Source organism: Pogona vitticeps, chromosome 4 (assembly GCF_051106095.1).
Source record: "Pogona vitticeps strain Pit_001003342236 chromosome 4, PviZW2.1, whole genome shotgun sequence".
Taxonomy (NCBI): Eukaryota; Metazoa; Chordata; class Lepidosauria; order Squamata; family Agamidae; genus Pogona; species Pogona vitticeps.
This window is the reverse complement of record NC_135786.1, coordinates 224423720-224437838: the sequence shown is the minus strand read 5'-3', so window position 1 is coordinate 224437838 and position 14119 is coordinate 224423720. Positions and strand designations below refer to the sequence as shown.

General features: G+C 42.1%; 1 long non-coding RNA gene across 1 annotated transcript; it reads right to left on the bottom strand.

Annotated features, from left to right (window-relative positions):
* Positions 1–1061: 1061 nt before the first annotated feature.
* Positions 1062–10190, bottom strand: LOC110091295 (uncharacterized). Its single transcript, XR_002302461.3, has 3 exons — positions 4830–10190; positions 4664–4731; positions 1062–1588 (listed from the first exon to the last, which is right to left on the bottom strand). It is a non-coding gene; the product is annotated as an uncharacterized LOC110091295 (long non-coding RNA).
* Positions 10191–14119: the final 3929 nt, after the last annotated feature.

Genomic DNA, 14119 nt, shown 5'->3' with positions numbered 1-14119 from the left:
AAATCAATCAATCAATCAATCAATCAATCAATCAATCAATAAAAGACAATAATGCTGGGAAAGGTGGAAGGCAGCAGGAAAAGTGGAAGACCAAATGTGAGATGGACCGACTTTCTAAGGGAACCACAAACTTGCATTTGCAAAAGCTGACCAGGGCTACTGAGGACAGAATATTTTGGAGATCACTCATCCATGAGTGAGCGGCAACTAGACAGTACATGACAACAACAACAGCAGCAGCAGCGGGAACAGCAACAGCAACAACAAGTATCACACTCATTGTCAGTCATTTGATGATCAGAAGAAAAAAATTCCATTATCATCCATCCTTCAATGATCAGAAGTGCTTGCTGTTTAGTTACACACAAATGTCTACTCAACTAATAAACTTTATTATAGCCAGTGACCAATATCCACAATACAAACAAGCCATAAATACATAAAATATATTGTTCCAAGGAGCTGTATTGCTATGTACGTGAAACTATAATAATAAATTAATTAAAATATCCTAGCAACATAATTAGTATTATTGCTGTTTAGTTATACTTAGATACAGTCATGTGAAAATGAAAATATGGTGTCTTTGAATTCTATGGTTTTACATATCAGGACATAATAAAAATCATCTGGTCCTTAGCAGGTCTGAAAATTAGATAAATACAACCTCAAATGGACATCAACACATGACATATTACACCATGTCACAATTTATTTTACAAAAATGGAGAAACCATATGTGAAAAACATAAGTGCACCTTATGATTATATGCTACATTTTTAGCTACAAGCTGCCTGGAGTATTCTGGGATTTGCAGTTTTAAATAAGAGAAACAATTCCTTCAACCCTGAGTGTTCACTGGAAGGACAGATCCTGAAACTGAGGTTCCAATACTTTGGCCATCTCATGAGAAGAGAAGACTCCCTGGAAAAGACCCTGATGTTGGGAAAGTGTGAAGGCAAGAGGAGAAGGGGATGACAGAGGATGAGACGGTTGGACAGTGTCATCGAAACTACCAACATGAATTTGACCAAACTCCGGGAGGCAGTGGAAGACAGGAGGGCCTGGCGTGCTCTGGTCCATGGGGTCACGAAGAGTCAGACATGACTTAGTGACTAAGCAACAACAAACAATTCTTGTATTTGTTCTTACCTGAATCTTGACTCACTCATGTGCATGTTTCTGATGGCATGGAATCACCTACCACTCCACAGCACAAGTACACATGTGCTTATGGAACTGAGATCCTCTTACCCAGAGCCCGAAAATAATGCCTTAGATTTAACACAGCATTCAATCTTCACTTTGGCACAAACAGGGCAAGAAGCCAAGTGATAGCATCTAAAAAAATTATTCTTGAAAGTGACATCTTTAATGTTATACTTTTTTTAAAAAAATATATGCATCCTTCCTTCCTCTCCAGTGCCTTTGTGCACCAGCAGCATACAGATAACTTCATAAAGCAAAATATCCTGTGTAGAATAACAATGAAACCATGGCAGCATAGTAGTGGCACCAGGACTCCTTGGGTGAAAGTTTTGGGACTTCTTGTACAGAAGGGGTGATGATGCATCACTGCAGGCAACTCTAAAAAAGACAGAAGCATTTGAAACAAGGATTAATCTTAGGAGGCTAAGAATACTGTATATTGGATTGTGTGTTATAACAAGACATACAAAATACAGGAATCTGGACTATTTTGGCCATGTAGTGCTGATTATGACAGCTGATCATTCATGGTGGTACAATAAACTGGAAAAGTCCACAAAGAGGAAGAATGTTTTTGGTGAAGAACCAGGCTGTCTGTTCTAGGGTTCAGCACAAGATCATTGTTTAGCGTTGTCACATCCTAAGTCATTGTAGCCATTATGACATCCAACTTCCAGTGGGAGAGGAAGAGGAGGAGGAAGAGCAAAAAGAAGAAAGTGGAGGAAGAGGAGGTGGTCATCTGTGGCCACTACCATTATGGCTCCCTGTGAGCAGTTCTGCTAGGAGTGCCGGACACTCATTCAAGCACAATTGCAAAGGATGTGGCCTCTTGGGGGACCCCAAGAGTGAGTCAGTGCAGCACCGAACCCCAGGATGCTACCCATTCTGATTTTTAAAAATGGTTCCATCCCTGTCATCACATCTTCTGTGAATGGCTCATCATTTCCCTTGGATTGCTTGGACCTGATGTTACAGAAAACCATAATAGAAGAGTGCAGTTTGACTGCCATCTGTTGGCCAATGTTCACTGTTGCTATCCTGTATGCTAACAATTATAAACTGGTTCTGTCCACTCTAATAAGGCCAAAATAGCATCATCAACACATAAGAGACAGAGAAAGAGTAATTAAGCATTGGGGGGGAGAGACCCACATTTCTACATAGGGAAGAAAGACATGGGGAAAACATTGGGGGGGGGAAATGATGTCTGAAAGCAGTTTAATGAGAACTAAGCATACTTAGCAGAAACATTTAAAATATCAGACAAGAGGGGAAAGGTGGAGTACATCTGGCTGGCGAGATCCTTGAAGAGGAACACTTTGTACTGCAAAATTTTGTTGGAGGTCCTGTTTGCAACCAGCGGACTTTTTCAATCTAAAAAATGAGGTTGGAGGAAGTGTCATGAAATTCGTTTCTCATCTGTTGTTGCTGCCGCCACCATCTGTTTGCAATGCTGGTGGTGGTAGAAGTCACCTGCTAAGTGCCATGTTTGGTTTTATCCACAAGTCCGTCTGCTCTCGCTATGCGACGATATAGATTTTGCTGTGTGAGGATCTCTGAAGCCAAATCAGAGCAAGTTCAGTGTTTCCTACTTTCTATCAATCTTGTTTCCTCTAGGTCAGTGGTTCCCAACCTTGAATCCCTAGATGTTCTTGGACTGAAACTCCCAGAAGCATTCACCACTAGCTGTGTTGGCCAGGGTTTCTGGGAGTTGTAGTCCAAGAACATCTTGGGAACCATTGCTCTAGATAAAAGCAATTACCAGTGAGCATAATTGCCAATGTTTTCAGAACCAGTGCTAAGTAAAGCAACCTGTCTAGGGATCTTGAAGGGTGACACAGAGCAGAGAAATGGCAGAATGAGAATGGATTGTACAGTGATTTTTTTTTTAAAAAAATCCTGATCCTTTCCTTCTAACTTTCGTTCACCTGTGGCTGCTTTTCATTAGAAGGATAAGAACAGCCAAAAGTGTCTAAAGCATGTCGGTTGGCCTTGGCGACCGATTTTAGTTGTGTCTACTTAAATTTGCTTCCTTCTTGAACAGTTCGCCTTGATGTGTCATTCTGATATAAAACAGGCAAATCAAAATAACTTTGGATGAGTTGCACTTCTCTGCAGCCACAGGTTAGAAGACTATTGACACTTAGACAAATTTAGACTAGGAAATCAATGTCATGCGCTACAATTTCCAGGGTTGGGGTGAAAAACATTGTAAAAATAGATAGTATCGAATGACTGCCATAGGGCGAAAAAAATATCAGTCATCTTCCTTCTGCTGTCCAGAATGGCCTTGCTGAGTCGGATTCCTTTTGCTGGGGCATGGCTGACCTTCAGCAAGTTATTAGTTCTGCGTGGGGTATGTCATAGGTTGCAATAAGCATGTGTACAAGTCACAAAATCAGATAAGGAGAGAGCTTATTGATTGGAAAACTCAGCGGTCTCGGAGACCTAAGCCCGGGCAAGCTACTAATAGCAGAGTTTCCACTGTGTTCCAGAACTCTGAAACAGGAGAGCCGACTCAATGCTTTGTAGGAATACTCTGCAGGAAACTGGTTACAACGCACTCACAACAGTGCTGAAAAGAACGGCATCCTCAGCATGTGGTAACAAAGTGCTTTTTCTTTTTTTTAAAAAAAGTCACATGTTAACAAGATTACATGTCCATTCTTTGAAGCTGGGCAATTTGGCCCAGTCATAAAATTTGCTGGTTTTTCATTCCCTGAGGGACAAAACATGGGGCCAAAAGGCAAGTATCAGATGTGGCTGCATCATTCCATGTGTGCATTTGTGTGTGAATGCATGAGAAAATGAGACAGATAATGCTAATTTCCTGTATTGTCTCTCAAAAGTACAAATACCTGAGCCACTAAACCCTGGAACAAGTGGGAATGAGGGAAAAGAGAAGTGTTGATAGGCATTAAAGCCAACATCAAGCTTTCTTCTCACCTCAATACATTCTGGTTCCAGCAGCACCAGTATTCTTGGGTTTACGGAAACATGGCTGAGAACACTTTGGCCGTTGCCTCCACAAGTAGACAGAATCAGTAGTGATCACACTCCCACCTGATCAAAGACAAGAATGAGGAAAGAGGGAGAAGTTGACAGCCAATGAGTACATGGCTCATTATGCCATTTGGCACAAACTAAGGAATGAGATACCAGTATCATGACTTAAGAGCTTCCATGTTGCAAAAATCATAGTGGCAGGAGCAAAGAGACCTCCATGTGGTTTTGTGGTGGGACTTCCATAAGCTCCCGCAGAAATGGTTGAGCTTGGCAAAGCCCCCCTTGGATTCTGTGCAAGACCATGTTAGATGTGAGTGGAACATTCTCCAGGTTCTCTGGGGCTGTATTCTTTACATGAACATCTCAAACACAGTGTACCTGTAAGAAAAATTAAATATCTAAATGTCTTCCTGAACCAAGATGAGTCTGGAACAAAGTCTGACCTACCTTTATCATTCAAGGTGAGAGATCCACAGCGCAAAGAAAACAGCTTCAGATGTATAATCTTTAAAGCCCTAAAATAAAATACAAATTCAGATACAAGTATATAATATCACAGTATGGATTTACCCTTCCAGTGCTCCCACTGCGCAACATGTTGAATTTCTGTTACCTAAACCAAGGTGATAAGGACTTGTATCATCCCCCAGGAAGATAGCAGGTCCTGCCACCTCCAGCTTTCTCTCTTTTACTCTCTTTTAAAATGGAAATTTTTAATCTTCCTGAGACACTCCCCACCCCTCACTGGGTTGAACCAAACAGTCCATAAGGGTTACATAAATGCTAATGAGAATGGTAGTATCAGCTGACTGCACTTTGGCTCCTGTCAATCTTTTTTGTTTGTTTAAAGGGTCTCCTTACCTGCTCCAGCTCTGGAGTAACATTGTCATGTTGCTCAGTCGGCTGGGTGTTTTCCACTCTCAGAGTCATTTACCCAGCTTTGACTGTTCAGCTGTCCCAGAAGCATTGCCACACCCCCTTCAATCCTCGTCTGCTCTCCCTCTGTGACATCACAAGGTCCCTCTCACTATGGCAAAGGTCTATCCCCATGATGTCGTAAGTCTCCACTCTGTAGTCTGATTTTGCGGCCCCCCAATCTCAGGGAATGAGTTGCGGCTGAACATAACTATTTTCCCCCATTTCTTATAGAGAAACAAACTCTTATCACTTTCTATAATGAAAGCATTCTGAGCCTGTTTCAGCAGCCAAAACTGAGCAGGAGCACATAGCCTTTCCATACCATGGTCTCCTCCTGTTTACTACTACAAGCTTTCACCACTTCCATAATATGGCACAGGAGACCAGCAGGTTCAGTTTATTGTTACTGCTGTTCAACATTTTGTGTAGGGTCAGAAATCCACTGTGATCTACTGCAAATCACCACCAAATCAACAAGTAGTTCCAGATCTACCTTTTATCCACCTGTGCCTTGCATCTTCTACTAGAGGCATTATCTGGTTTGACCTCACATTGTAATAGGAAAGGTCGAAGGTGAAGCTTTGCTTTGCTTGGAGGCAAGGCTGAGTTCAGACAGAACCTTCTTTTCTGAAAATTAAGCTGTGCTTAGTGTTAACAGTATTGTTGCCTGCTGAAAGCTCACAGAATTGGGCAAGATAAAAATCTAGATGGCAATAAATTTGAAGTGGAGGTAGAGTTCTGAGGCATGGACCAAAGGTGCTAATTAGTGCCAACTGTGATGATAATCATCTTCATGACACACAGGATAACCTCATCTATCTAAACAGCTCATGGGTCATCTAAATCATTAGATGCCATTTATTTTTAAAGTGCTTTCCCCCCCAGACAGCTAAATGAGAGACACATGGTGAATTCAGATAATGAGAATGATCAGAGAATTCAGAAAACAATATTCTCCACCTGTTGGAGACAGAAGACCAATATTACTCAAAGGATAGTCACTTGGATAGCAATTGTCTGTGGAGTGGGAGTGGGAAGCAGGACAATGTTAATGGTGCTTCCAAATGTACAACAACAGACTAGCAGTTTCTATATGTATAGAAACTGAACATGCATACAGAGCATCTAGGCATATGGTTTTTGCAAGAATTACAGAGTTGGAAAGCAGCCAAAACAACAGTGCAAGAAATCTGATATTTTAGAACTCCTGACGGGGTAATCCAACATTCCCTTACAAACCATCAATAAAGCAGATACCTCTCTGAACTGGCCTCTCCCTGTTCATAAGCAGGGAATGGCCACCAGGGCTTTGACTCAGGATACAAAAATGCTTGTTGCTACTGGAAAGGTGTGAATCTATCCACCAAGAACATGTATTTGATGCCCAGCTACTCCTCCCCAGGCAGAAGGAACAGGATGTCTCAGTGTATAGCTGTTGTATGCTCAGATCCATGTGTTCTTCCCCATTCATCTATTTTCTCTCTGTGTATGCTTATCTCGCATGACCCAAGCTGAATCATATTAGGACAACAATGTTCTTGGTGCCAAAATTGCTACTTGTGGCTTGAAGCCTGTTCTGCTGTCAGAAAGTTCCTTCTAACCTGGGTTAAAATTCCCTTTCTTGTAATGTGAACCCATTGGTTCAGCTCCGACCCACTGGAGCAACAGTGAAACTGCTCCATTAACTATGTGACACTCCTTCAAGTATTTGAAGGTACTTGAAGGAGGCTTTCATACTGCCTCTTAACACTGTCCTTTCCAGGCAAAACCCACCTCTTCCTCCTACCTTTCCTTGTAGAACTTCGGATAAAATGAAATGATACAGTTATCACATCATTACAACTGATGTTTTTTAGGTGGCAAAATATGTATGTTGGTCGCAGTACGGACTTCCCTTCACCTTTGTATCTTGCGTTCCAGCAAGCTTTGTTTCATGACAGGACATTAGAAGGTTTGGAACTAATGGTTTGGATATGGTTTCCTAAGATTTTTTTGGTGGTGAGATCTCAGTTTTGGCTAGGGTATGAATGGTTGGGGAAGATTCATGACTGTCCATCAAGGAGTATCTGCAAAGCAGTTGTTGAGGATGGGGAATGAAGCCAAAAAAGGGGAGAATTGTAAGTGTCTGTTTGGAAGTAGCTCAAAGTTGGGTTGGTGGCCATGTGTCTTATTTTTACAGTGGATTTTAAAGGCATTCTTCTGTTTGATGGTATCCTCTGTCTAAAGTGTGATTGCACACATGTAGCACTCCACAACACTTATCAAGAGGTGAGAGAAGGAGGAGGTGATGATGGTGGGCCGTTCACCCCTCCCTCAGCTGCCACCTGCCTCTATCCCCTAATCTCTTTTCAGTCCAATATAAATGTGTTGGTCCTGAGGGCCCAGGTAGGTGGGACTTGTCAGCCTAGGAAGGCAGCCCATCTAGGAGAAGGAAAACTCTGATGCCAAACCCCCATGCCGTGAGGAGGAGGAGGAGGCACCATCATCCATGTGGCGAGGGAGCAGGTCGGGTAGGTGGGCCTGGTTAGCCTTGGAAGGCAACCCATCTAGGAGAAGGAAAACTCTGATTCCAAACCTCCACTGCCTTGTGGCTATATCCACTGATGGAAAAGGCTTCAGGAGTTAACCTCAAGGCAAAATCCGGAGCTGGAGTCTCGGAGGCAGTTTGTGTCATTCTGTCAACTCCTGCGACGTTGCTGGAACCAGTTGTATTGGCTCTTGCCTTTCCATTGGACTATTTCAGCGATGTGGAGAGGGGGGATTTGCTGGTTGGGTAACAGCCTATCCTCCATATTATTTTACCCAGGCTTCATGCTCTGGAGAGGACACTCCAACTTCTCATACAGCATCAAAGTCCTCCATACAGAGCACGTTACCATAGTCTCTCGAGACTGAAGGATGCCTATGACTGGTCCTGTATAGGGACCATGGCATACGGGCAGGTGGTGGGAAAGATGACACCAGCAATAACAGCTGCCCAGATCAGGCAGCAGACAGGTGGATGGTGATGGTGATGATGGTGGACCTTGCTTCCATCCCAGCACTCAACGGCCTGAGATGGCTACCTGTGTCTGGCTTATGGCAAGGCTGGGCCCTGCCTTTCAGAGTTTTTGTGAATGGGAAGGAGATACTATGCCACTGAAGGAAAGGTGAGATATAAATATAAACTGAATGTGAACAGAAGAGGGAGTGGGAAGACTTAAAGCTTAAAAAGATTTTAAAAAACACTTAAAGAAGGTAGAACAGGGGCCTTGAAACTGCCTGTCTGGAGCGAGCCTCACAATGACAGTCATAATTTATGAATGGGCATCCTTCCTATTAAGAAGTATTTTATGAATTTTATGGGGAGTCCCCCCCCCAAAAGAAGAGAGTTCAAAGAGGAAGAGGAACTTACACTTTTAGTTCCTCTATTTTATTGTTCCTCCTCCTCCTTCTCTGCAAAACCATCTATTTGGACCTTCACAATTATGAGCACCCCATTTGTTTGCTCCCCTCTTGCTGTCTTGCTGTCAGCTTCCTACGCTAAGGACATATAATAGTTCCTTATTCAAATCTCACATCTTCCAGATCACACTGGCATCCATGGGAAGCCAAATCAGTCCCAGTACTGATTTTACCCCACTTGTGTTGAGATTCGTTTTGTCTTAAGAATAACAACAAAGATTTTACATCATAAAGTGTTTCAGCCTCACCTGACAAAGACCAAATTAACAATCCCAAACCTCAAAATTCTTGGAAAATTTAAATATCTAGTGTAATAGAAAATGGAAGAGCCTTGGAATAGACTTCAAGGACAGGAGAGGAAAAAAAAAGAAACTATTCTGGATTGGACATTTTATTCTAGGGAAATGCAGCAGATTCAGTTGTGGTCCAATGTGTGAGTGAAATCAAACCCTTTCAGATTGGCTGAGGCGTTTCCAAAGGTGGTACAACCAAAGTTGAAGGCCAGCTTCTTAACAGAATTTTCCAAAAGAAAAGAATCAAATGCTTATCAAATGATGAATGAGCACCCTATGAACAGACTAACCCACACATTTTCATGCCTCCATTTGTGGCGTCAGGGAATCCTATTCGATGTGGTGGGCCAGAGCAAATGTGTCAAAACCTAGCTAAGCCTCTCCAGACTTGCTTGCCCTCCGATGCCACACCGCCTTTATGTAAAATGAAGGAGGAAAGTTGCAGAGGGAACCAATTTGGTTTTATGATCAGGAAAAAGAGGTAATCCTCCCCGGGTGATGATTTTCCAGCAGGGAGTTGAGTACTACCATAAGCGGAAAATTCGTTCCTATCTTTCCTTCTGCTCGGTAACAGGGTTTCAAATTGCCTTCCCCTCCCCCTTCAGGTCCGCTGAAGCACATCACCATGACACAATCTTTCTGATGCCACTTCAGCTCGCTCCTAAGAGCCCAGATTCTGATGGGCAAGGAGTGGAGAGAGAAAAAAAGAAAAAGAGCAAGATTCTGAATTTATTCTCTCAAAATGTGTCTCCTGGGGAAGTCCAGATGGCCAGTCTAAAAATGTAATCAGGAAAGGCCCCCAGCTCTGAGGGCTTGCAGGCAAATTTTAATAAAAAATTATCCAAGCATTCTCCCCTCTCTTCCTTGTTGGCAGATTATTTCATTTTAGCTTTGAATAGCAATCTGTCACATAATTTCAATTTATTTCTGTCACGGAGCATGTGGGTGCTTCCGCGACATGTAACAAACTCAGATGATTTTTTAAAATTCATCCTCTGCTCTTTTCTGCTTCAAATGCCCATATACTTTTCAATTTTTAAAAACTCTACTTCGATGCCTGCTAATTGTATGATCGGGAGCACCGGATATACATAATTCTACCTTTACCTGTCATCTTAGGTACACACTTACTCAGAACTGGCCCCACTGTGAGGTAAAGTGAAATAGAGCTGATTATGGGCAGAGACATTTGGGAAAAGGGGAGTCCCACCCATATTAAATTTCCCAATGATTTCTTGTTTGAAGACCACAGTCCTGTAATCTCATCACCAGGATCTGAATTTCTGAGGATTCTAGTCTAAAATACAAACATTTCCCAACTCTGCTTGGGAACAGCACTCACCCTGAGCTATGACAGCAACCCTCACAGGCTGAGGACATTCTGCAGTTTAAATAAATTTTAAAAAACAAGACACACAGCTCATTTCAGATAAAGAATTCAAAGAGAACGGTGATAAAATCTTATTCTGCCACTGGCAATAAGCAACAGTTCCTCTCTGTAGCTGAGAGCATAAAGGGGGTTCAAAGATAAGGGGGACCACTGAGAGCTTGTCCCCACTACAGTATTTGCCACTTCATGGCATGGACGGCGATGGCGGCGCCTCAGTGGGGATTTGAAACCAGAGTTTTCCTTCTCCTAGATGGGCTACCCATTTGTCACTAGCAACACTGAAAACTCCACCCTAAAGATTAGTGGTGACAGGTGAGCTGCTGCTGCTACTATAAGTTGTAGCAACAGCTGTGCAAGCTGTTTGATCACTTTTTTTCATTCCTTACAATGACCCAGACTTACGGTGTGTCTTCATTACACAGTTACAGTGGTTTGATGCCATTTGCACTGTGAAAGCCACATCCTACAGAAGGACAGATTCTGAAGCTGAAGCTCCAGTACTTTGGCCATCTCATGAGAAGAGAAGACTCCCTGGAAAAGACCCTGATGATGGGAAAGTATAAAGGCAAGAGGAAAAGGGGATGACAAAGGATGAGATGGTTGGACAATGTCATCGAAGCTACCAGAATGAATTTGACACAACTCCGGGAGGCCGTGGAAGACAGGAGGGCCTGGCGTGCTCTGGTCCATGGGATCACGAAGAGTCGGACATGACTAAACGACGACAATGACAGGACTTGAGATACAGAATTCAAGAGAGTGCTCTGGAGCTCTCTAGCAGGGAATTTTCAATATCTTGCCAAAAAGGAAACATGACACACACATACACACTTCTTTAGTAAATTGTGTACAGTAGCTGTCTTTTTTCCTATGGGGATGAGAAAAAGAAAACAATCAGAATCTTTGTTATGAGTGGCTACGGAGATATATGACCTGCAGGGCAAATGAATGCAACAAGGATGAGGTACCTGGCTGTGGGCAGGGGCAGGATACGATGATCCATAGGGTCCCTTCTAAGTTCTAATGCTGGGAATAGTTATACCTGGTGAATTTGGCTGCTGTTATTTGCTGATAATTTTATTTCATTAGGGTTTTTTTCCCATGACTTTACCAACATTTGCAAATTTCTCCATATTCAGGACCTCAAGAATTTGAGGGTTTTTAAAATGTGAATGTGGGAGAAAGCAGATCCTCCCACTCATAATTAGCATATTTAAATTGCAAGCTACTTCATAGCCATGGTCTATTTTTTTAAGTTTGTTTTTCAAACTTGGTACAGCATTTCATTGCAGACTAATAAAATATTACTTCTGAAGCTGAAGGATCCATCTGCCTGGTGATCTTATACTTTAATGCAAATTATTATCACTACACAAGCTTTCAATGCTAGGGTGCAAGTATCTGAGACAGGGCAGCTGCAATAAAGTGTGGATTAAAAATACAATTCCAATCGAAGTATAGACAACAAATCAAGGACTTTAAAAAAAATAAAAGTAGTAGCATGTATGGCCAAGTGGGGAATCCAAAGAGGATTTCTAGCCAACTGAAATCCTCTTTGGGAGCAAACCAACTCAAATTCCAAAGGGCTATCTAATCAACAAAAAGGTTTTGCATACCAGTGGAAAGATATCAAAGACAGACCCAAACAATCCTCTCATAGCAGGGAATGCCGGAACCTGTGACTGGACTCCGTAAAGGCCCTGTCTTACATCCCATCCAAATAGTTCTCAGATTATGTTGATGGGACCCGGGGGAGGCCTTCCCCTGAAGAACAAGGCAGACCCATCAGGTTGAATCAAACAGCCTGATATAAAACCATTCAGGGTCTTATAGGTTATGACCAGCACTTTGAGCTGAGCCTCAGAACAGATCAGCAGCCGCAAAAGCTGTTGTTAGGATCCTCATGGCACGGTGGGTAAACTGCAGTACTGCAGTCAGAACTCTATTCACAACCCAGGTTCAGGCCCAGGTAGCCAGCTGGTGGTTCACTCATCCTTCTGTCTTTCAGAAGTGGGTACCTAGCTTGCTGGGGGAGGGGCAATGTGGAGCATGTATAATTAAATTGTAAATTGGCCAGAGAGTGCTTTAAGCATTATGGGGTGGTATATAAGTAGTGAAGAATGCATAACATGGTCTCTGGCTCCCTCTAGTGGCCAATTCTTATAATGCATGTGAAAATGTTCTGTTTTTTTCCTTTACCCTGTCTGTCTGTCTGTCTGTCTGTCTGTCTGTCTGTCTGTCTGTCTATCTAGCTAGCCATCATTGCTATTATCCATGGTTATCAGATCTTTGTGGGCCTGGAACCAATCTCCAGTGGATACGGGGTTCCTGCTGTGTTAGCAATTTGCCACATAAATTTATGCAATTACACTTATGCTGGTATAAATCCAAGAATATTCCAACCTATAGGATCATTTTAGAATATTGTTTTCTCTACCATTCTGACATCTTTTGATATTGTGTGGCTTTAAAAGATTCTGTTTCTAGAGTTTATCATGCCTGACAAACCCAGGGGCTATAATGCTTGAATAATCCAAGTTTCACTTGTAACTTCAAGGGGCAGTGTCTTTCCATCCCTTTCTGTTCTGGCTTTTACCTAGTCCCTATGACTGGGGTGACACATTCAGGGTAAAATTGTGATAGCATATGCAATATGGTGGCACAGTTCTTTCTGTTCCCTTTTAAAGGCATTAGAAAGAGCTTTTTGTTTAAAGCAGCTTGTTGGACTGGTTTAACATGTAAACTAACAGTTCTATGTCGAGGATTTGCCAGTTGCAATTGCTAAGTTGAATAACAATCTGTCTATAATCTAAAATAATAACAATAAAAACAGCAGAAGCTCAACAAGTTTTGTGGTGGTGATGGAGGTATTCATTTCAGTTAAATCCCATGACCTCCAAGAAGGGGATCAAATTAGTGATAATATTTAGTTCCCTATATGTTTGTGTGTGTGTGTGTGTTTGCAATTGCATTCAAGGCTAACTTCTTGTATGGTTAGATATGAGCAAAGAGTAGCAAAAAGCGAATTTGAAGCCATGGAAATAAAATAAGTTAGGATGTTCATTCACAAATAATAAAGATGTAGTGATTAATAGGAATTTAACAACTTTAAAAAATCCTGGTAGTAGCACAAAACTAAAGTATCTTTTTCCTTTACATGAAATGCCCTTGACAAAATATTTGTTACCAAAAGCTAACGCGTCAGCAGTTTGCTAGTAATGTTAAATCCTGGTGATCCATCAAACAGAACACTGTTCTCAAGATATATCATAGACAAGAGTCAAACAAGTCATGATAGCTGTAAACCCTTTGTTTAAACCTAGATCTGCCCCAGTCATTTATATCTAGTGAGAGTGTTTCCTTCATTATTTCTAAGAGCAAAAAGAAACAGCATCCACTGGTCTCTGCTGTTTCCTTCCTTCCTTCCTTTTATTTATAAGGCAGCTTACAAAATATTTTTAAACATGATTTTAAAATGTAACAGATCACAATATTAATAATGTAATATATTATATATTAAGATAAGAACTACATGAAGCTATTTAACACAAAGTCAAAGCCCATCAGGGACGTGGTGGCGCTGCGGGTTAAACCGCTGAAGCCTCTGTGCTTGCAAGGTCAGAAGACCTGCAATCGTAAGATCGAATCCACATGACGGAGTGAGCCCCCGCCGCTTGTCCCAGCTCCCACCAACCTAGCGGTTCGAAAGCATGCAAAAATGCACAAATGTGAGTAGATAAATAGGTACCACCTCAGTGGGAAGGTAAATGGCATTCTGTGTCTAGTCACGCTGGCCACGTGACCATGGAGAATTGTCTGTGGATAAACGCTAGCTCTATGGGTTGGAAACGGAGATGA